We start from the raw sequence: 22,218 nt of genomic DNA on the forward strand, positions 1-22,218 counted from the left end.
TGATCATATTATGCTGCTTAACGTTGTAGTGTATTGATTGCTGTTTGCGGGGGATAAAAGGTACAATAATTCTAGCAAAGCAAGTTGTGATTATTGCTGTTTGCGGGGAATAAAAGGTACAATAATTCTAGCAAATCGGGTTGTGATTGTTGCTGTTTGCGGGGAATGAAAGGTATAATCATTCTAGCACAGTGCAGGTGTTGATTACTGTTTGCGGGGAATAAAAGGTACAATAATTCTAGCAAAGCAAGTTGTGATTGTTGCTGTTTGCGGGGAATGAAAGGTATAATCATTCTAGCACAGCGCAGGTGTTGATTACTGTTTGCGGGGGATAAAACGTACGATTATCCTAGCACACAAAAATGACTAAAGAAAAACTCTACTAGTCTAACTATTAGTGGTGTCCACAACACCAAGAAAGACTGCTGCTAAGAAGGTAGCAGTATCAAAAACGTTAGGTACAACAAGTAGCGTAGCGGAGCAATAATCCGACACTCCTTTCTGTTGCTTTCTTTTTTTAATGCTTTATTTAACAAATTGAAATCACAAGCCAAACATGGCAAACATTAAGCAAACAAACATCATCACAGTACACCTCCTTTCTGTTGCTGCCAGGCTTTTATTTCAGCCTGATGACATAATGGGCAGCAGGTGTGTCGACAGGATCCGCCCTCCAGCCGTTTCCCCAGCAACTGCAAGTTAGAAAGCGTCGCAATTAAGTAGTTTTATGTTTGATGTATAATGCCTGTGCAGTAATTACTGTAATTAACAAGTAGTCAGAAAGCTGTTTATACAACTCGGAGGTAAAGAGGTCAATGTAAATGTGATAGTTTGAGCATTGTGTTTGCTTAGTGTTCCCCCTAGTGGACATCAAGTTTTACTTCTTCACGCTTTTTTTATTTACTTATTTATTTTTAATCCATTTCAATCAATCAAAATACATGTTCCGGGACTTTTCCAAACACACAAAAATTACCAGTATTTCACAATAATTAACTGTATTATTTTACAGTAATTTGTTGTAAATTCCCCTGTAATATCCAAATAAATATACCTGTTTAAACTACATCTTCTTTGGATTTTACATTTAAAATTTTGCAGTAAAATCCTGCACTCACAAAACCCCGTTATATCACAAAGCCTGGAAATATCACAGCAACACAGTTTGGAAAAAAATCCAAGGATTTCACAATAGACAATTGCACAGCATTATTACAGTGTAATATTTTTTATTCAAATATTCCCTTGACGTACCCTGATAAGAATGACTTTATGCCCTTGTAAATATTACCTTGGTTTCATAATTATATTTATGAGAGAGAGAGAGAGAGAGAGAGAGAGAGAGAGAGAGAGAGAGAGAGAGAGAGAGAGAGAGAGAGAGAGAGAGAGAGATTTCTATAATTTGACATGTTTAAATGCTTAACGTACATTATAATGCATGTTGTACACTAATTACACTATGTATGTACACTAACGGAATATATTAGTGTTCTTTTAATTAATTTAATTATTATTGAATTACTTTTCATCCAGGAAATATACAACTTTGAGTTGTGTGTGTTATTCAGTTCCCAACTTATATAGTGTATTGCTTAACACTTAACATTTAACTCATATAATTTTTCATTTCAATTTGTTTTCAACAAAGACTGAAGCTTGGAGTTGTAATTTTTTTCTGCAATTTGGATAATTTATTATAACTGAATCCTAAATTTGGGGTTAGTTGTTTGTATTTTATTTTGTAATTGGAATCTCTTTTGCAGAGCGACTGTTTTGCTTTTTTTCTTCTTCAGAACTAATCAAAATGGCTTTCTTTAACATTATCTGTCATTGGTTTATTAGAGGCAAGGTGGCTGAAAAACATGCTTCTTCTTCTTCTTCTTTTCCTTTTGGCATTTTCCCTTCAGGGGTCGCCACAGAGAATCAGTTGCCTCCATCTAACCCTGTCTTCTTCATCCTCTGCTCTCACACCAACTACCTTCATGTCCTCTTTAACTACATCCATAAACCTCCTCTTTGGTCTTCTGCCCAGATTTAGTCATAACTGTTTTAATTTCCTCATTTCCTCAGTAGAGCTTTGTTCTGCGGATATATCCTTGTGAGTGTTATCGCAATTTCTGCCAGGTGTAGTCATGACTGAATAACTTCCTCTATTCCTCAAATGGGCTTTGTTCTGTGTTTTAATGGTGTCCTTGAGTATTATCTCATGTCCGGTCAACTCTGTTGAACTGTTTACTGGAAACTGTGTGGTACCGCCCTTCAAGATAGTATAAAAATATTGTAAGTCCTCTGTAATCTTCACACTTATGAGAAGCTACAGCCATTGCCTGTAACTCACTTATGCCCGGAATATTCTGTAGAAATAAAAGCTTTGAAGGAACTGTTCATCAATCTCCAGTCTGTATTCAAATAACCAACATTCTCACTACCCGAAAGATAACGAACACGCGGAAGAAAAAGTTATCTTCCAACAATTGGTGACCCCCGACGTGATTTCGGGCTGAGGTGTTGGTCAACAGACAGAACATCTGGCGCCAAAGTAATTAAAGGTAAGAGGACATTTATCCTCCTAGTTGATTTTCTGTCTGTTGACTACTCCGAGACCTGTTTTCATGTCGTTTAATTTGTGACTAAATTGTATATGAGATCTAAGTGAACAGATATTAGTAAATCTAAAACACAAGGTTGTTTCGTTCCATTACGGAATCCTAGAAACAAGAAATCCTTGTTTTTGGATTTTACTAAGACATTAAATATACGAGGTTGTTTCGTTCTATTTTAGAATCTTAGAAACTGAAGTCCTTGTTTATGGGGTAACGTTACGAAGAAATAAGAGAACAAGAAGTTCGAGTGGTTTTGATAAATTAGGGTTTGAGTACTTTTGTTTGGTCCTAGTCAAGTACTTTTGAATTAAGAGGAATAGTTCGACCACTTCTGAGAAATTAAGGCTTGGACACTTTTGTTTGGGAATAAGCAAGTGTCTTTGAATAAGGAAAAAGAGAAGGCCTATGTGAAAATGTAGTACCACAAAAGACGTTAATGAAGTAACTAAAATAAAAATAATAAATAATAATAATAAATAAATAAGGAAGTAAGTAAATAAATAAAAACAAAATGAAGGGAGAGTTTAATAGGGAAAGTGAATGGTTCAATTTGCAGCAAACCATTCTGAATAAGTGTGCTGGGTGAGTAAATCAGGAATGCATGTGACGGTAGGGAGTGAGAGAGAGAACGGGGGGGTGGGGGTGAGAGAGAGAACGGGGGGGAGTGAGAGAGAGAAAGGGGGGGTGAGAGAGAGAACGGGGGGGGGGGAGTGAAAGAGAACAGTTTAAAAAAAAAGGGAGTGGATGAGAACTGTTACGAGAATGGATGGTTTCCTTCTTCAACTGCGTGTTTGGTCTCCAAAAGGGGGAGTGAGAGTGATAAGAAAGTTGTGGAAATGAAAGCGAGAGCAAGAATGACGGCGCTGCGGAACACGCAGCTACAGGCCCTTCGAATGAGGAAGTGAAAAACAGGTTGTACATTGCTCAGTTACAGAATCAAGTAGCAGAATTAAAGTGTCATGTCCAGAATCTTTCAGGTGCCCACCCTGACTCCGTTCTGGACCGAACGAGAGGTCCTAAAAGATCCCGAAAAATCTTCCAAAGGTCCAGCTTTTCCTCCTCATCGGCCTGTGACTCGTTCCCAAATCTTGCAGGCACCCATGTTAGCTAAAGTTGACCTGTCCACTGGTAACTCTGCTATGTTTTACAAACCTTTTTCTCCCACTGGTTTGAGTGTTTTGATGCAGAAACTTCCGCCTATGCAATTTGGTGGTGCCAATTGGCTTCAAGCAGTGCAGAGCGCGGTTACGGGACAAATGTTAATAGCAGGTGATATGTATATTATGTCCGCTTTTATAGTTGAATATTTTAATGTAAAATTGAGTTGTTTTTTTTTTGTTCTCTCTCTGTAATTAGGCTCTTACGCGAGAAAATTACTTAACCTTATCGTCTTAGACCTTTGTTTCTCCTCCCTGAGTGTGTCATTTCAGATCTGGTGTTCGCTCCCAAAGCAGATGAGGAGGCCGCGGCCTTTGTTGATCGGGCCCTTACTGATAACACTCTGAAAACAGGACACGCCCCTACGGCCCCCACCTTGCATTCGCAAGTGTTCCGAGCAGCCATTTTGAAGGGCGTTCCCAAGTCTGTGGCACAGGCCATGGAGGCCAATCCGGATCTTCCTGGTGCTGAGGTTGGACCGGTGGTTGTCACATCTTAAACATCATTTGAAGAGACATGCTAAAGAAAAAGAGTACACAAAAGTACAGAAACACAACATGCTATATTGCAGTTGCAAAATCTGAAAAAGCAGGAAGAAACCACTCTTGCTGTGATCTCATCTCGCTCTGTCGATTCCGAGTGCATGATGTATCAAGCAGGTTCATTCATGGGTCAAGGTGTGCCCCCTGGTAGCCGTAACATATGCTTCAATTGTGGACGGCCTGGTCATTGGGCCCGCGATTGCAGACAGCGACCTCAAGCGTCTGGGTGGAGAGGCAGAGGCCAACAAACGTGGCTACAATCGAGGAGAGAGAGCAACCGCAGCAGCTCCGGTGCCAAACCAACAGTATCTGCCTTCCTCTGATGGACAGTTTCCACAATGATGGTGCCCTGAATCCACATGCTCAAAGACTGTGCAATGTTTTTTCACAGACTCTTTTGCATTATTTTGTGTTTGCACCTAACTGTCCAGTCAATCTTTTGGGCAGAGATCTCCTCATCGCCACATGCCCTCTCATCAAATGCAGCCCTGATGGACTTATCCTGGAATTTCTGGATGATAACACCTACTGCTGCTCTGCCTCCTCTGCCTCCAGTGCCACCTCCCAGTTCCCGCTTGTTGAACAACGCCCTGTGGCATGCGCCACTGCCAATATCTACTGGGCAAGAGTGGATATTGACTCCAGTGGTTGGCTCGAAGCTGAGCTCTCTGGTCACCTTGGGTTCGTAACCTCAGATCTTATGATATGGTAACTGATTGTATGCATTGCACTCTGTACTATGTCAGATCAGGGGATGAGATCTATAGCGAGGCATTTCAGGAAATTGAAAACAACATATGGGAATTTAATATGGGTGATTTGTTTGCAGGCAAACCAGGTGTCGCCTTTTCGGTGTCCCTGACTCCTGAGCAACTCCCACATGTCTCCTTCATGGTCTCGCCTCAACACACAGCGAAGGATCTCGGTCCGTTTGTCCTGGCATGCACACAGGCCACTGATTGACAACATTTATTTCACTCTCAATTGCTCTATTCCCCCGTCACTTGATGCTTATTGGATTTAGTCTAACACATTTTTACCCACTTCCGTTTTGGAGCACCAGCTTCTGGATAGGCACCATGGGCGTGAAACAACCTACAGCGATTTTGCTGGTTACCTTCTTGATTTCTTTCCCACATCGCTGTGGTCCATGGATCCCACTGATGTTGGTCTCTGTAACGTCTCACCTGTTGTGTTTCGGATGAAACCAGGACAAATATATGTTCCCCAATACTCTGTAAAAGAGGCTGGGATGATTGGCATTTCTTAAACAATTGACGGTTTGCTCAAAGCAGGAATGTTGTGTGAAATTCCCGGCTCTGATTAAAACACGCCTATTTTACCCGTTGAGAAGAAAGATACTGGAAAGTTTCGCATGTTCCGTGACCTGCGAGCGATTAATGCGGCCGTCTTAACTCCTACTTTGTCTGTCCCGAACCCTCACTCGGCATTGTTCCAAATTACATCAACCCACACTCATTTCACTTAAATTTACCTGGCTAATGCTTTCTTTTGAATTCCACTCCTTCCTTCAATGAAGCAATTTTCTGCTTTCACTTGGAATGGTGTTTGCTACTCCTACAATCGCCTGCCTCAAGGCTTTGTCCTTTCACCTGGACTCTTCAACGACTGTCTTTGCCGGTTACTGTCTCCACTTGAACTGCCCCCTGGTGTTCTCCTGGTGCAGTATGTGGATGACCTCTTGCTGGCAGCTCCATCTGAAACTTCTTGACTTGAAGCCACCAGGTCTTTGCTCTTCATCTCCTTGAAACAGCATCTTTCCACTGCTGCAGCTCTTGCGATTCCTGATTACAGTCGCATGTTCTATTTTGACGTGTCTGAAAAGGTCAGCAGTGTTTCTGCTGCCCTTTATCAGAAGGGGGAAGGAGGAAGTCGACAAGTTTGTCTGTATGCATCAACTCAATTGGAAAAAATACGAGCAAAGACACCCAATTTGCGACACCTATTGACAACCCGGACTTGATCCTTTTCACAGATGGATGTTGCTTCAAAGGCAACGATGGCCTACAATCTGGATTTGCAGTAACCCAACCCACAGAAACAGGGTTTGAAGAAGTTCAAGCAGAAAGAATTTCAGGCTCTCAGTCAGCACAAAGAGCTGAAATTTTGGCATTGACAGCAGCTCTCAGATTGGCAGAAAACTAGTCAGTAAATATTAACAAAGATTCGGCGTATGCACACGACAGTTCATGTTGCATTAAAAGAATGGTAGCGAAGCGATTTCCAAACTGTAACCGGTACACCCATTAAACATCAGGATGATATTTTTAAATTGCGAGATGCTTTAATGCTTCCCAACAGCGGTGGCAGTAATAAAATGTAAAGGTTACTCTCGAACTAAGGATTTTGTATCAGCAGGAAACGAATCAGCAGATCGAGCAGCAAAAAAGGTTGCGGGGTACCGACCTACACTCCAACTAACTGTAAGTGAGTCTGAATGTGACAATGCTCAGGAGGCAATAGTAGAAACAGTTCAGTTGTGGCAGGAAAAAGCAAGTCCAGAAGAAAAGAGTGTGTGGATGTCCAAAGGGGAACAAAAAGATGAAGCAGGTATATGGCGAAAAGAAGGTAAATGTATTCCATCTCAGAAAAAAATCTAATTTCTGACGCCCATGGAACATGCCATGTAGGTGTGGAAGAAACACTGAGACGACTCCACTCCTGGTGGCATCCTTTCATGAGACAAATTGTTAAAAGTGAACTGCAGGACTGCAGTGTTTGCAGCAGGTATAACAGTATGCCTACATCTAAACCTCCCCAGGGCACTCATGATCCGGACGTGACTGCTCCTGGTCAGGTGGTTCGATGGATTTCACTGACATGATAAAACCAGTGTCAGGATACAGATATTTGCTGGTAATAGTGGATTCCTTTCAGGATGGCCAGAGGCATATCCCTGTAAAACAGAAACAGCAAATATCGTGGTAAAACATTTGATTAATCATTACATACCATCACATGGGTTCCCTAGAAAAATTAGATCAGACAATGGAACCTATTTCAAAAACAAACATCTACAAGCAGAAGAAAAGGCATTGGGGCTAAAACACACATTTGGTTCAGTGTATCATCCCCAATCCCAAGGACAGGTTGAGCGAATGAATAGAAACATTAAAGAAAAATTGGTTAAAGCACTGGCCTCATCAAATTTGAATTGGCTACAAGCTCTTCCTGTTGCGTTAATGAATGTGCGAATGTCACTAAACTCCGCCAAAGGCTTGACACCAACAGACGAAAGATAACGAACACGCGGAAGAAAAAGCTATCTTCCAACAACTTCCTGCCTGGCATGTGGAAACTCAGCATCCTTCTGCCAATATACTCACTTTCTCTCCTCTGGACATGTCCAAACCATCTCAGTCTGGCCTCTCCAAAGCGTCTAACATGTGCTGTCCCTCTGATGTACTCATTCCTTATTCTATCCATCCTGGTCACTCCCAAAGAGAACCTCAGCATCTTCATCTCATCCCTCAGTGGCACTGTCTCCAGACCAAACAACATCTCTGGTCTCACCAATGTTTTATAAACCTTTCCTTCCATTTTAGCTGAAACTCTTCTATCACACATCACACCTGACACTTTTCTCCACCCGCTCCAGCCTGCCTGCACACACTTCTTCACTTCTTTTCCACACTCTCCATTGCTCTGGACTGTTGACCCTAAATACTTCAACTCCTCCACCTTCTTGGTCTACTCTCCCTGTAACCTCACTCTTCCACTTGGGTCCCTCCCATTCACACACAGATACCCCGTCTTGTTACGGCTAACCTTCATTCCCCTCCTTTCCAGAGCAAACCTCCACGCCTCTAGCTTCTCCTCCACCTGTTCCCTGCTCTCACTACAGATCACAATGTCATCTGCACACCTCATATTCCATGGATATTCCTGTCTAACCCCATCTGTCATCCTGGCCATTACCATAGCGAACAAGAAGGAGTTCAGAGCTGATCCCTGATGTAGTCCCACCTCCACTTTGAACTCCTCCGTCACACCTACAGCACACCTCACCACTGTCTTACAGTCCTCATACATGTCCTGCACCACTTGAACATACTTCTCTGCCACTCCAGACTTCCTTAGACCAAACCACAGTTCCTCCTTCCTTTGGGCACCCTGTCATAAGCTTTACCCAGATCTACAAAGACAGAATGCAGCTCCTTCTGACCTTCTCTGTACTTCTCTGTCAACATCCTCAAAGCAAATACTGCATCTGTGGTACTCTTTTTGGGCGTGAAACCATACTGCTGCTCACAAATGTTCACCTCTGCCCTCAGTCTAGCTTCACCTGCTATTTCCCACAGCTTCATTGTGTGGCTCATTAGCTTTATAACTCTGCAGTCTCCCTTGTTCTTAAAAATGGGCACCAGCACACTTGTCCTCCATTCCTCAGGCATCTTCTCACTATCTAAGATCCTGTTTAACAACCCAGTCAGAAATTCTACTGCTACCTCTCCTGGACACTTCCATACCTCCACATGTATATCATGAGGACCAAGTGCCTTTTCACTCTTCATCCTCTTCAATGCCATTCTCGCTTCATCCTTACGAATCTTTGCTACTTCCTGGTCCACAACAGTCACCTCTTCTATTTTTTGTTCTCTCTCTTTTTCCTCATTCATCAACCCTACAAAGTACTCTTTCCATCTTCCTGTCACACTACTGGCATCTCTCAACACACTTCCATCCCTATCCTTTATTACCCTAACCTGATGCACATCCTTCCCATCTCTGTCTCTTTGCCTTGCCAACCTGTATAGATCAGTCTCCCCCTCCTTACTATCCAACCTAGCATACAAGTCATCGTAAGCCCCTTGTTAGACCTTTGCCACTTCTACTTTCACCTTACGCTGCATTTCCCTGTACTCCTGTCTACTTTCTTCAGTCCTCTCAGTGTCCCACTTCTTCTTCTGGATCCACTTCTGCACCTCCTTATTCCACCACCAAGTCTCCTTATCTCCTTTCCTTCCAGATGACACACCAAGGACTGTGTCTAACTCATCACATTTGCTGTAGTTGTCCAGTCATCTGGAAGCACTTCCTGACCATAAATGCTGAAAAACATGCAGTGACTAAATTGTCCCTAGGTGTGATTGTGTGTATGGTTGTTCGTATTTATTTCAACAAATTTAGTCCAAGTACTAAGATGCATTGGGTTAAGAGTTTAGTATAATTACGTAAAGTCAACCAGAAAAAGTTAATACAAGTACTTATTTGTTTTATATTGGTAATCATTTCCTGTTTCTAAGATTTACTAAATAAGCAATGGCTATGACCTAATTACAATAACTGAACATTACTACATTACAGTAAGAAACTTTATAATTATGTTTAGTAAGAATTACTTAATATTTTCCTACATGTAATCAATCTTCAGTTGTATGTAAATGTGAGTGTGATATACTTGATATTGAGCAGTAGAATTTAATTAATTGGAGTGAGTGCAAATACTTGCGAGAATTTTTTAAGTAAATCTTACAAGTTGTTTTTTTTTCAGTGTAACTGAACTCGGCACTGAACCTCCATTTCCCTTTTAAAATACAATAAACAATAAAGGAGCATCCTCCGAAAGTGTCAACACGATAATATTTGGAAGTTTCTTGCTATCAGAGAGAGAATTCATGAAAATTGTGCACTTTGTGACAAGTTTTTATAATTTGTTATGGTGTGTGATCTGGGCACCAGGTTTTCAAAAACCACTGCATACCAGATACGGCTCTGTTGCATACAAGTTGGGGTTGCCTCCTAGTGCACAGATTTAAAAATGGCCGCCAATGAAGATTAGAATGTAATTCAGCACATGTTGTCAGTAGTTGGATAAGTGAGTACTTCATCCACCACTGCATCCACCATTGCTGCTGTCGCGGCCCGCGTCGCTAGTGGAAAGTCAATCGTAGTTTGTGTCTCCTTTTTGCTTCGGGTTGTTTTCCCGAGGCTGTTTCGACATCGGAGTCCTCCCAGTCAAGCAAAACGTCACTGCATTTGGTAATGTATAGAATGTTTCAGGATTGTGAGGAGAGTGAAAACCCACACGTCCACCTAGCACATGCTGCTATACCGGAAGTCCTTACAAATATATATATGTTGTGTTGTTTAAATAAATGTATAATAACTGCTCAGAGTGCCAGAATTCTTCTTCAGCTGTGCATTAAAACATACTTAAATGTTGCCACTGAGAACTACTAGTGTGCTAACATATTATGTCATTTGCAAGAGATTGATTGAAAGTTGCCACCAGAAAATACTGGTCCAAGTCCAAACATATGTCAATGTCCTAAAAAGATGATAAATCATTCACTATTTTTTTTATTATTTTTTTAATTATTTTTTTTATTTTATTTTTTTTCTCTCCTTAAGAGCTCAGTATTGTTCATTCGGAAATGTCATCATCATTGCTCTTTTTTATTTTTTTATTTTTTTTAATTATTATTTTATTTTATTTTTTGTGTGTGTGTGTGGGTGGGTGAGTATGTGTATGTGCGTGCGTGCATGCGTGCGTGCGTGTATTTGTTAGCTCACCAGAAAACCTATTAGAAAAAATCTCATACCGTTCACCTAAACCGAACACCAGGAGACCCGAGGGGACCAAAGAAAACCAAGGAAGGTGAAATCCAGCACCGACCAGACACCCCCCACCAGAACTCCTCCCCAGCCCCAGCCCAAGAAACATCCAGACCCCAACAAATCCAAAAAACATAAAATCAGGGAGGCCTCAAGAGACCAAAGGAGAGACCGAGAAAAGGAAGGAAGGACAGACGAAGCCGCGTGAGATCCGCAGACACCAGCCTCCACCGATTCAATGACCTGAGGAGGAAACAGATTGTGTCTGAGTTTCGGTAGATGCTGGTGTGGTGGATCTGGCATGCATGAAAATCTCCACCAAAGAGGGGAGCCGTCGACCCCCGCCGGAACAGAGCAAGCGCAACACCTCAGGGCCCCCCAGGCCGCGGCAGCGCCAAAGGACGACCCCCGGGCCCCGCCAGGGCCACCGGCCGGAGAGCAAACCCAGGAGCAGGAGCGCCCCCCGCCCCAACACGGCCCGCGCCCCCGACCCAACGCAGCAGGACGGGGCACTGCAGGCCCGCCAGGCACCCCACCGGCCCCCAACCCCCACACCCCCCACGACCCGAATAGATAGGGCGGGGGGGAGGGTTGGGGCGGGGACACGGACAGGGGACCGCAGCACTGCTTTATACTGCCGCCCCCAACCGATGGCACCCCCACAAGCCCCCCCCCCACAAGTTGTGTGGTGTATTAAAATTGGAGGGGAGTTGTAGGGTGAAGACGGTGTTTCCACCCTACCCCACCCCCCAAAGTGTGTTATGTGCCCTATATGTCTATAAAAGTGTATTGTGCAAACCTAGTGTAGTGAGTTAAGAGGAGCGACCAGCGGGGCCCCCCCCAACCGGGCGGGGGCAGGAGGCGCACCGGCCCACCAAGCCCCCACCCACCCCACCGGGACCCCGGCGGGCATATGGGACCCGTCCGGCGGGGCGATAGGGCTCGCCCCCCGGATACTGGGTCCCGCCCGAGGTGCCAGGACGCCCACTGGAGCGGGGCGGGCACGACATCAAACCCCAGCCACCCCCGCCGGCCCCCGTAGCACCGAGACCCGGGCCATGGATGGAGCCCCCGGCCCAGGGGAGGGGAAGGAAGGCGTACTGGGGAGGGGGAAGGGAGGGGGGAAGGAGACGACAAGAAGGGCAGGGGGCAGCGGCAGGGCCGCAGAGAGAGGGGGAGAGGAGGAGGAAGGGTGACGAGGAAGAAGGGACAGGGAGGCGGAGGACGGGCGGGGAGAGGCGAGGAGGGAGAGGCAGCAAGGGGGAGGAAGGGGGAGGGGAGAGGGACCCACCGGGCACCCCGGCGGCCCACAGGCCCCGAACCGCGTCGCCGGGCCCAGAGCGACGGACCGCGCCGGAACGGCGCCGCCCCCGACACCAGGGAAAGCCCCGCAACGCAGCACCCCCCAAGAGACCCAGGGAACGGCCAAGACGCAGCCGCCACCCAGCAGCCAATAGAGGGGCAGACCCGCCCACGCCCAGCCAGGGGGGACAGCACCCACAGAATTAACCCACTGGCATGCCGTGAATCCGAATATCAACCCCTGGTGCCCATCGGAGGTGAATCCGCTCGATCCCGCTGGCAGCAGCCGGGTTCCTGACTATAGAAACACAACCATTAGTTACAAATTGCCTAATACAGAAACATCAATGCAAGTTATAACGCTGCTGTGGCTCTCGCTAACAGGCAGAATTAAGATCCAAGTTTAGGTTAAAAAATTCTATATACGTAGACTATGTTTCTTTAAATTTTGACATTTGGTTTTTATTTGAGGCAGATATTTTTTTCCATTAAAATATGATTTATGAGGAGGTTAGACCATTGGTCGATATTCAAAGTTTGTTTATTTTTCCAGTTAACAAGAATTGTTTTTTTTGCGATAGTAAGGGCTACAAGTATAGATTGAAATTGTTTATGTGGTAAGTCAATTGTTGTTAAGTCACCTAGCAAACACAAGTTTGGAGAGAACGGTATCCTACAGTCCAAGACAGCGGAAAGTTTTTCTAAGACTTTAGTCCAGAAACACATAACCGGAGTACATAACCATAAAGCATGAAAATAAGTGTCTGTAGTGTTTTGTAAACACTGGAGACAAATGTCGGAGTCTGAGAGTCCCATTTTCTTCATCATATATTGAGTAATGTATGTTCTGTGAATAATTTTATATTGGATAAGTTGTAAATTTGTGTGTTTTGTCATTTTAAAAACGTTTTCACAAACTTGAATCCAAAAGACAGATTCCGGAGCTATAGACAAGTCTGTTTCCCATTTTGAGATGGGTAAAGACGTTTTATCAGTATATGAAAGTAACTTATATATTTTTGAGAGTTTTTTTGTTGTTGTCGGAGAAAGCTTGGTAATATCTTTAGCTAAAACAGGCGGTTGGAGCGTACCCTGGAGTGTTAGAATTTGTTTCTTTATCATACTTTTAACTTGCAAATAATGTAAAAAGTTTCCGTTTTTTATTTTGTATTTTTGGAGCAAGGATGTATATGATATAAACATATTATCTGAGAAGAGATGGTGGAGATGTGTAATTCCTTTCTGCTCCCACACATTCAAATAAAACGATTGGTTGTTAATTTGAAAGTCGGGGTTATGCCATAGGGGAGAAAGCCCGCTGGGCTCCACTTGGGCTTTTGTCATTTCTAGTGCCTTCCACCAGGCAGTCAGGGTGGCGGAAATCATTGGATTTTTAAAGCAGTTATGTCGCTTAATCGATGTTGTAATAAAGAGTAAATCTAGGAGTCTGAGGTTATTACAATCCTTCTGTTCTAGTTCCAGCCAACAGTTAGTATCTCTATTGGGTTGTGCCCATAAAATAATATATTGTAGCTGGTTGGCTATATAATAGTGCATAAAATTTGGTGCCTCTAGACCTCCTTTGGATTTATTTTTCTGAAGAGTAGATAGACTAATCTTTGCTTCTTTTTTTTTCCAGTAAAATTTTGTAACGGCTGAGTCCAACAACTGGAACCAGTTAGCCGTAGGTTTAAATGGAATCATTGAGAAAAAATAGTTTATTTTGGGTAAAACTTTCATTTTAATAGTGGCTATTCGTCCTATTAGAGAAATAGGAAGATTATTCCAGCGCTCCAAGTCACTATAAATGCTATCCAGAAGTGGAGTGAAATTTAAATTAACTAAATCAGTTAATTTAGGTGAGATTTTTATGCCTAAGTATTTTAAATTACCTATAGGAAATGAGTAGTATGGGTCCTGGCTTGCAGGGTTCCATGAATTTTCTGTAATAGGTAGAAGTGTTGATTTTGTCCAGTTAATAGAATAGTCTGATAACTGTGAGAATTTAGTTATTAAGTTAAATACTTCCCCTAACGAAATAGCAGGCTTTTCTAAATAAAGTAAAATATCATCGGCATATAGATTAATTTTATGTTCTGTTACCCCAGAGTGAATCCCTTGAATCATTCTTTCCTGGCGTATGGCTAATGCAAGCGGTTCAATAAATATTGCAAATAATAAAGGCGACAGTGGGCATCCCTGTCTTGTGCCTCTCTGTAGAGTAAAACTCTTAGATATAATCCCATTAGTAAATCATTCACTTAACACAGATACACTGCTCGCCCAAGCTAAAATAAAAAATGAAAAAAAGATGCAATACAGGACTGCCCCCTGGATGTCAAATTTGGAACTAAAACTTGATTTAGATTAAGACCACTCTGAAAGACATGCCTTTTTTGTTATCATTTCTGCTCTGAACACAAAAATGTTGATGTATTTTTAGAACTGGCCCGCAGACTACTCATGTAGTCCTGGGGTCTTCAGTTAACCTACCATGCATGGCTTTGAAACATGGAAGGATACCGGTGTAGCCTGAGAAAACCCAAGCAAGCACAGGTAGAACATTCAAATTCCATACAAGAAGGCTTGAACCCTGATAGGAACCCACGACCTCTGAATTGTGAGGTGATAATGTTAACCAGTCAGCCACCATGCTGTTGTGACACCTGTGTCAGACATACACATGCATGTCAGCGGGAGAGAATTCTCTCTCGTCTATTAGTTTATACAGCAGAGGTAGTGTGCAGCAATGTGTTGCTTCAGCTGCTTCCTTAAAATGTGTTTCTGTTTCTTGCATCTACAAGAGTTGAGTCTTTATATTACTTACTGCACTGTTGATTGACTGGATTTCACACATTGTCATTTAACCTGTTCCAAGTCACTGTTTAGAGATAAACACACGAAATACCACCACCATAACCCCACAACAGTGTGTGTGTGTGTGTGTGTGTGTGTGTGTGTGTGTGTGTGTGTGTGTGTGTGTGTGTGTGTGTGTGTGTGTGTGTGTGTGTGTGTGTGTGTGTGTGTGTGTGCGTGTGTGTGTGTGTGTGTGTGTGTGTGTGTGTGTGTGTGTGTGTGTGTGTGTGTGCGTGTGGGTGGGTGTATGGGGGGGGTGCGCGCGTGCGTGCGCGTATGTGTGTAGTGTTGGGAAAGTTATTTTTCTACGCCAATTATAGTTCAAAATGTTAAAATTAATTAGTTCAGTTCATAGCTCAGAATTGAAAATGTTCAAATTATATATATATATATATATATATATATATATATATATATATATATATATATATATATATATATATATATATATATATATACCATATATATATATATATATATATATATATATATATATATATATATATACCATATATATATATATATATATATATATATATATATATATATATATATATATACCATATATATATATATATATACCATATATATATATATATACCATATATATATATATATATATATATATATATATATATATATATATATATATATATATATATATACACACATATACACATATACACACACACACACACACGCATACACTTATGTACACTAACAGGGAGAGAGAATTTTTGCAGCTGAAAAATACTTTATTGGTTTTAAGGACTCTACAGGCCAGAAACGGAGCCTGCTAAAGGTGTTTTTTCTGACCTTCGCGGATAGAAGTGTTGTAGAGACACTGGACCTAATTCATTTGATTCGGTGTCCTTCAAATAACAAGAAAATGTCTTGCACACAATAATTGCACTCAATGTTTGAATTTGTTTAGAACAGAACAGGCATATGCCTTAAGTAACCATGTTACAAGAGGTTAGCCACGCACTGCCAATGACACAGAATTGAGCTGCAGTGTGAATGCAGCCTTAGTCTCAATTCCGATTTTTTCCACATGTATCTGATTTTTTTCATGCAGTGCGAACGGTACAATTCCGATTTTTTTCACACCAGACCTGGGCCTCTTTCGTATGTGGATATAAATCGGATATGTATGAGACGGGTCTGCACTGTGAACGTTCATCCGCATGCGCTCTGAGCGGGCAGGAGAGAGTGCTTGGAAGAGAGACTACTGACACATCTGTGAATATATACAAAGCTGATAATAGCTATACAAACAAAATTTTCATTTGTCTTTAATTTAATCACACTTGAAACATGAAGCATAAAATTTACATGTGTGGTGATAGTAGAAATTCAGCCCTGCAGACGGTTCATCACGAACGGCGCAACGTCATCTTCGGTAGACTTCTCAATGAAATGAGGAGGTCGAGGAGTGTCCCCTCATGTGTCCCCAAATATTTATATTACCTCTTTTAACCTCGCTACTCTGGCGACATGAGATGAAACAATAAGTCAGACGGATTTCTGATGCTGTTTGTAAACAGTACGTTCAAAACTGTGGCACGAGGAAGCCGAGGACAGCAGCCAAACAGGAGCGAGCGTGAAAAATGTCCACCAACCAGGAGCGCGGGCGTTCGCGCAGCTGAATTTGCATAATGTATGCAGACAAGACACATGAATCGAACTCCTAACACGTCCGCGAAACGAGTCCACCAGTCCACCAGTCTGTAGCGTGCGTTGGCACAGCTAAATTTACATATGACACTGTTAAAAGTCACTTGCCTTAGTGGCTTGAGTGGCGGTGAAACTTTGCGAATCGGGACAATATTTACTTCCGTGAACACTGCAACGTGACATTGTTTTAGGTGTACGCCACTCGACTTGTGCTCTTTGCGCATGCAAGTCGCATCACGGGTGCGTTGCGTTCACATTAGATGTCGCATTTGTTTTTGTAATGTAAACGGTACATAAAAAGATCGGATTTAACAAGAAATCAGAATTGGGCATCACGCCCTGCAGTGTGAACGTAGCCTTAGTCATATCTCTCAATTCACTTTACAGACTTCCTCTTCACAGTTCCACTTCCAGGATGCACCCGGCTCCACATTGACAACATTCCCCACGTCACAGCTCTTCCAGTCATTATAGACAGTCCAACAGTGTTGGCATTTTCCGTTGGACAAAAGTGAGGATGTTGCAAACATTCTGTTAGTTTCTATATCAAGTTTAAGATTATGGTCACATGGACATAATTGTTGGTTGACACCAACAATTGTTATTGCAAGATTAATAAGAAGAAGAAAAAGAAAAATAAGATTTTGATTTTGATTTTGAAAAATGACATTTATTTGCCGCACTTATTTACATTATTTTCATAACACACAGCTCGGCAAGCGCAATTAAATAAATAGATAAAAAAATAAAAATAAAATGCTTTTACATCAGAACATCACTAAAACATAGCGCCTCCTCATTCACGTAGCAAGAAGAAGAAGAAGAAGAAGAATGGATGAGAACCTGCCCCAAGTGGAGGAGTTCAAGTATCTTGGGGTTTTGTTCGCGAGTGAGGGCAGGATGGACAGGAGATCGACAGGCGGTATCAGTGCAGCATCTGCTGTGATGCGGACTTTGTATCAGTCCGTTGTGGTGAAGAAGTAGCTGAGCCAAAAGAAAAAGCTCTCGATTTGCCAATCAATCTACGTTCCTACCCTCACCTATGGTCACGAGCTGTGGGTCGCGACCAAAAGAACAAGATCCCGGATACAATTGGCAGCCAATGAGTTTCCTCTGCAGGCTATCCAGGCTCTCCCTTAGCGATAGGGTGAGAAGCACGGTTATCCGGGAGGGACTCTGAATCGAGCCACTGCTGCTCCGCATTTAGAGAAGCCAGTTGAGGTGGCTCGGGCATCTGGTTCGGATGCCTCCTGGACGCCTCCATGGAGAAGTGTTCCAGGCATGTCCCACCAGCATGAGGCCCCTGGGGAAGACCCAGGACATGCTGGAGTGAGTCTGTCTTTTGGTTGACCTGGGAACACCTGGATCCCCACCGGTGGAGCGAGATGAAGTGGCTGGGGAGAGGAAAGTCTTGGCTTCCCTGTTAAAGCTGCTGCCCCCACGATCCGATTTTTTTCTTTACAGCACAAAGGCATATGCCATTTGTAGGCTAAGGCTAGTCTAGACTGCGATCATTGGTTTTGTTCATTGTACAATAAATCTTATTTCAAAAGATGGGCTACATATAAGTGATGCAATTTCCATTATTCTTGTTTAATGTATGATAATTGACATTAGGCACTTATGGTCAAATTCAAAGGATGTATTTACAATATAAAGGTAACAGTCTTGTTCTTTCTTTTTTTCCCCCTTTTTCTGGAGTCTTGTTCTTAGTGAAGTGGAAAACAAAAACAAAGAAGTCACATAGGGTGCCTGCCATCTAGTGACTGTTTTTGGTTACAGCAGTGTACTGTGCACTACTCTTAAAATAACAATGTGCAACAAAACAAAAATAAGTACAATTGTATCCAAAGTCATGGAACAAATACAGCCTGAACAAACTATATCCTAACAGTTAAACAATTAAGAAACAAAACAAACAAATAAGTAGTTTGGACTTTTTATCCCCTGAGAATTACAACTGCCATTTTTACTTTCTTCTTTTAAGTTTTTCTATAGTTAAGATATGTTATGTGCAGTTTGAGACATCTTTACATTCAGTAGAATGCACGACTCAAAAATAACAATGCAACAAAACAAAACAAAAATAAATAAATATAACAGTCATGTCCAAAGTCATAGAACAATTGGAGCCTATATCCTAACAGTTGAGCATAAAAAATTAGGTAGCTTAGACTTTTTGTCCCCTGAGAATGACGTCATTTTTACAATCTTCTTTTTTTTTTTTTTTTTTTTTCTCTTTTTTTAAGAGCTCAGTATTGTTCATTCGGAAATGTCATCATCATTGCTCTTTTTTTTTTTTTTTTTTTCTTTTTTTTTTTAATATATATATATATATATATATATACACATATATACATACATATATACATATATACATACACACATACATACATTTTTTTTTTTTGTGTGTGTGTGGGTGAGTATGTGTGTGTGCGTGCGTGCGTGCGTGTGTTTGTTAGCTCACCAGAAAACCTATTAGAAAAAAAAAAAAATATCTCATACCGTTCACCTAAATCGAACACCAGGAGACCCGAGGGGACCGAAGAAAACCAAGGAAGGTGAAATCCAGCACCGACCAGACACCCCCCACCAGAACTCCTCTCCAGCCCAAGAAACATCCAGACCCCAACAAATCCAAAAAACATAAAATCAGGGAGGCCTCAAGAGACCAACGGAGAGACCGAGAAAAGGAAGGAAGGACAGACGAAGCCGCGTGAGATCCGAGACACCAGCCTCCACCGATTCAATAACCTGAGGAGGAAACAGATTGTGTCTGAGTTTCGGTAGATGCTGGTGTGGTGGATCTGGCATGCATGAAAATCTCCACCAAAGAGGGGAGCCGTCGACCCCCGCCGGAACAGAGCAAGCGCAACACCTCAGGGCCCCCCAGGCCGCGGCAGCGCCAAAGGACGACCCCCGGGCCCCACCAGGGCCACCGGCCGGAGAGCAAACCCAGGAGCAGGAGCGCCCCCCGCCCCAACACGGCCCGCGCCCCCGGCCCAACGCAGCAGGACGGGGCACTGCAGGCCCACCAGGCACCCCACCGGCCCCCAACCAATTTTTACAATCTTCTTTAACTGTTGGGTGCAGTTTCGTGCGAGCTGAGGTGTGTGGAAGTTTCATTGTAAATGAGGATGGAATAGTTGACTGGACTGTTTTTCCCCACTACTAGTTGAACTTGACGAATCTAAATCTTTGTGATGCCGGCGTATGTGTCCTGCCATGTTTGTATCATATCATTAGTATCGTATCACATCTTGCACACTGTGGTCTTTTTCGCGGTGTCGATATAACTCACCGGCAACGCTAAATGTTTCCAAACTAGTGACTTGAGAGAAGCAGGAGCAGCTTGAAACTCCGTTGCCGTGTCTCCTTTATCCGCGCTTGCCAGCCATGACTGCAGGTCAGCTAACAAGTGCAGTTAGCTAGTAGCTAAATGCGCTGTGTGTCATTTGCGTTCCCTCGTGAGGGGGTGGCGGGGCAATCGTCTATCCTCTCTTTTATTTTGATGCTCGAAATCGTGACGTACTTTTGATCGATGAAGATAAAAAAGCCGAAATCGTGAGGCGGATTTAAGAAATTTGGGGCCCCAGACAAAGGTAGGCATGGGGCCCTTTCGAATGAGAAGACAGATACATATATTTTAAATAGGGATGTTCAATACCGCTTTTTTTTAGACCGATACCGATACTCAACTGTTGAGTAGTCACAAATACTGATACCAGATACCGATACCACTAGTACATAAAAATTCCCTCCAAAAAAAAGACAGATCATTTTAAAGGCAGACCTATACATCCCAATATAGTACTTTTCCTTAAAATTGCATAACATAATTTTGTAACTCTCACAGCACATCCATGTCTCATTGTGAAACAAACACGCACAACACAGTATAAAGCTTCTTATTCAGTAGTATTGTCAAGTGCTAATGTAGAAATTTGAGGATTTTGTCTGCGCTGCTGTATCTGTGAGGCAAATACTGCACTCTCTACTCCACTATTGTACAGTGCTCAGCATAAGTGAGTACACTCCCTTTGAAAAATAACACTTTGAACAATATGTCTATGAACACAAAAACAATTTCCAAAATGATGACAAGACTAAATTTATATAACAACTGTTTGACTTATAACATAAAAATAAGGTTAATAATATGAATTAGAGAACAACATTTTCAGTTTTATTCAAATAAGGGTGTTGCAATAATGAGTACACCCAACAGAACGTTCCTGGAGCAGAGCTCAAAAAGCCCAAATTTTAGACTACAAGCGTCTACAGGTGAGTCTCATTATTCATTACACAGGTATCAAGCTGACAGTTTATTATAAATGGGTGTTACTTAAAGAAAACACTTTCCCGTTTGTTTTTGTATTCATTAAGATATTGTTTAATATGTTACTTTCCAAAGGGGGTGTACTCTTTTTACTCTTTTGCGCTGAGCACTGTACATTATGTTGCCGATTACATATTTCAAACCCTTCCTACTAAGTGAAAACCCCCAAAATTATTATTTAATGCTTAAGGTGAAAGAATATTCCTTTTCGGGGTGACTTATTAAGACAAAACTTAAAAAAATAATAATAATAATGAAATCACTCTGGGCCAATTTGGAAAATGCATCATGACAAGCCTAAAAACAGGCTGGCTGCAACTCACAGGAGAAACAAGTGATGCTACAAATATATGAACATTGCTTAAACTGTCCAACAGCACATTAATTCATTTAAAATGAGCTTTAAAATGGCACGTAGCCAGGGAAGTGATGCATGAAAAATAGCATCATGCGGCTGGTAAGATGCAACGATAACGGGCCCTCCCAAGTTCAATGAGATGAAGAAATACTTATCAATACAAGGGAAATGTCACCAGCTAAACAGCTACTCACTACTTTTGTGTCCCAAACAGGCGTCGATATTGTTGCTGCTGCAGGCTGTAAGTCGCCGTAGATGCAGTGAGAATATTTGTCATTTTTGATAACTTTGCAATAAACGTTTTGCTTTCCTCCTTATTCTTTTCGGCCCCACTGGGATAATCTTGTTTCATTTTTTACGTTCTCCTTTCTTCTCAGTCTCGCTCGACGCTCACTGCCGTCACTTTGCGTCCTTCCGCTCTGTTTTTGCACATGCGCAGTAAGATGGACTGATCCATTCGTGGAAACTGAGGGGGGGGGGGGGGGCAATAGACATACGATACAAGAAGCCTTCTGCTGACATTTTAGCGAAATGATTTGGATCAAAAACATAATTAATGTGCGGAAATAAGTAAAAACTATATTGGCCATTAGTGTATGAGGAATTTTATAGGGCCCTTTAGTAACGTGAGCAACTGCCTCGGTTTGCCTAATGGTAAGTCCGCCTTTGCCCCTAGATGGCACTATTTACAGTCAGTCTTGGTTCCTATCCCCTTGACAATACAGAATGCAATATGAAGACACTCTGCTGTATAACAAATAGTGAAGGCCTCAACATATTAGGGCAACTTTTGGGGTGCGTTCA

General features: G+C 42.3%; 1 long non-coding RNA gene across 1 annotated transcript; it reads right to left on the reverse strand.

The window, feature by feature from the left end:
* Window positions 1-595: 595 nt before the first annotated feature.
* Window positions 596-21,816, reverse strand: LOC147171842 (uncharacterized). Its single transcript, XR_015095295.1, has 3 exons — window positions 21,609-21,816; window positions 4,137-7,220; window positions 596-692 (listed from the first exon to the last, which is right to left on the reverse strand). It is a non-coding gene; the product is annotated as an uncharacterized LOC147171842 (long non-coding RNA).
* Between the last annotated feature and the right edge of the window lie 402 nt (window positions 21,817-22,218).

Source organism: Leptonotus elevatus, chromosome 6, assembly GCF_054856555.1.
Source record: "Leptonotus elevatus isolate MCC_2025b chromosome 6, RoL_Lele_1.0, whole genome shotgun sequence".
Taxonomy (NCBI): Eukaryota; Metazoa; Chordata; class Actinopteri; order Syngnathiformes; family Syngnathidae; genus Leptonotus; species Leptonotus elevatus.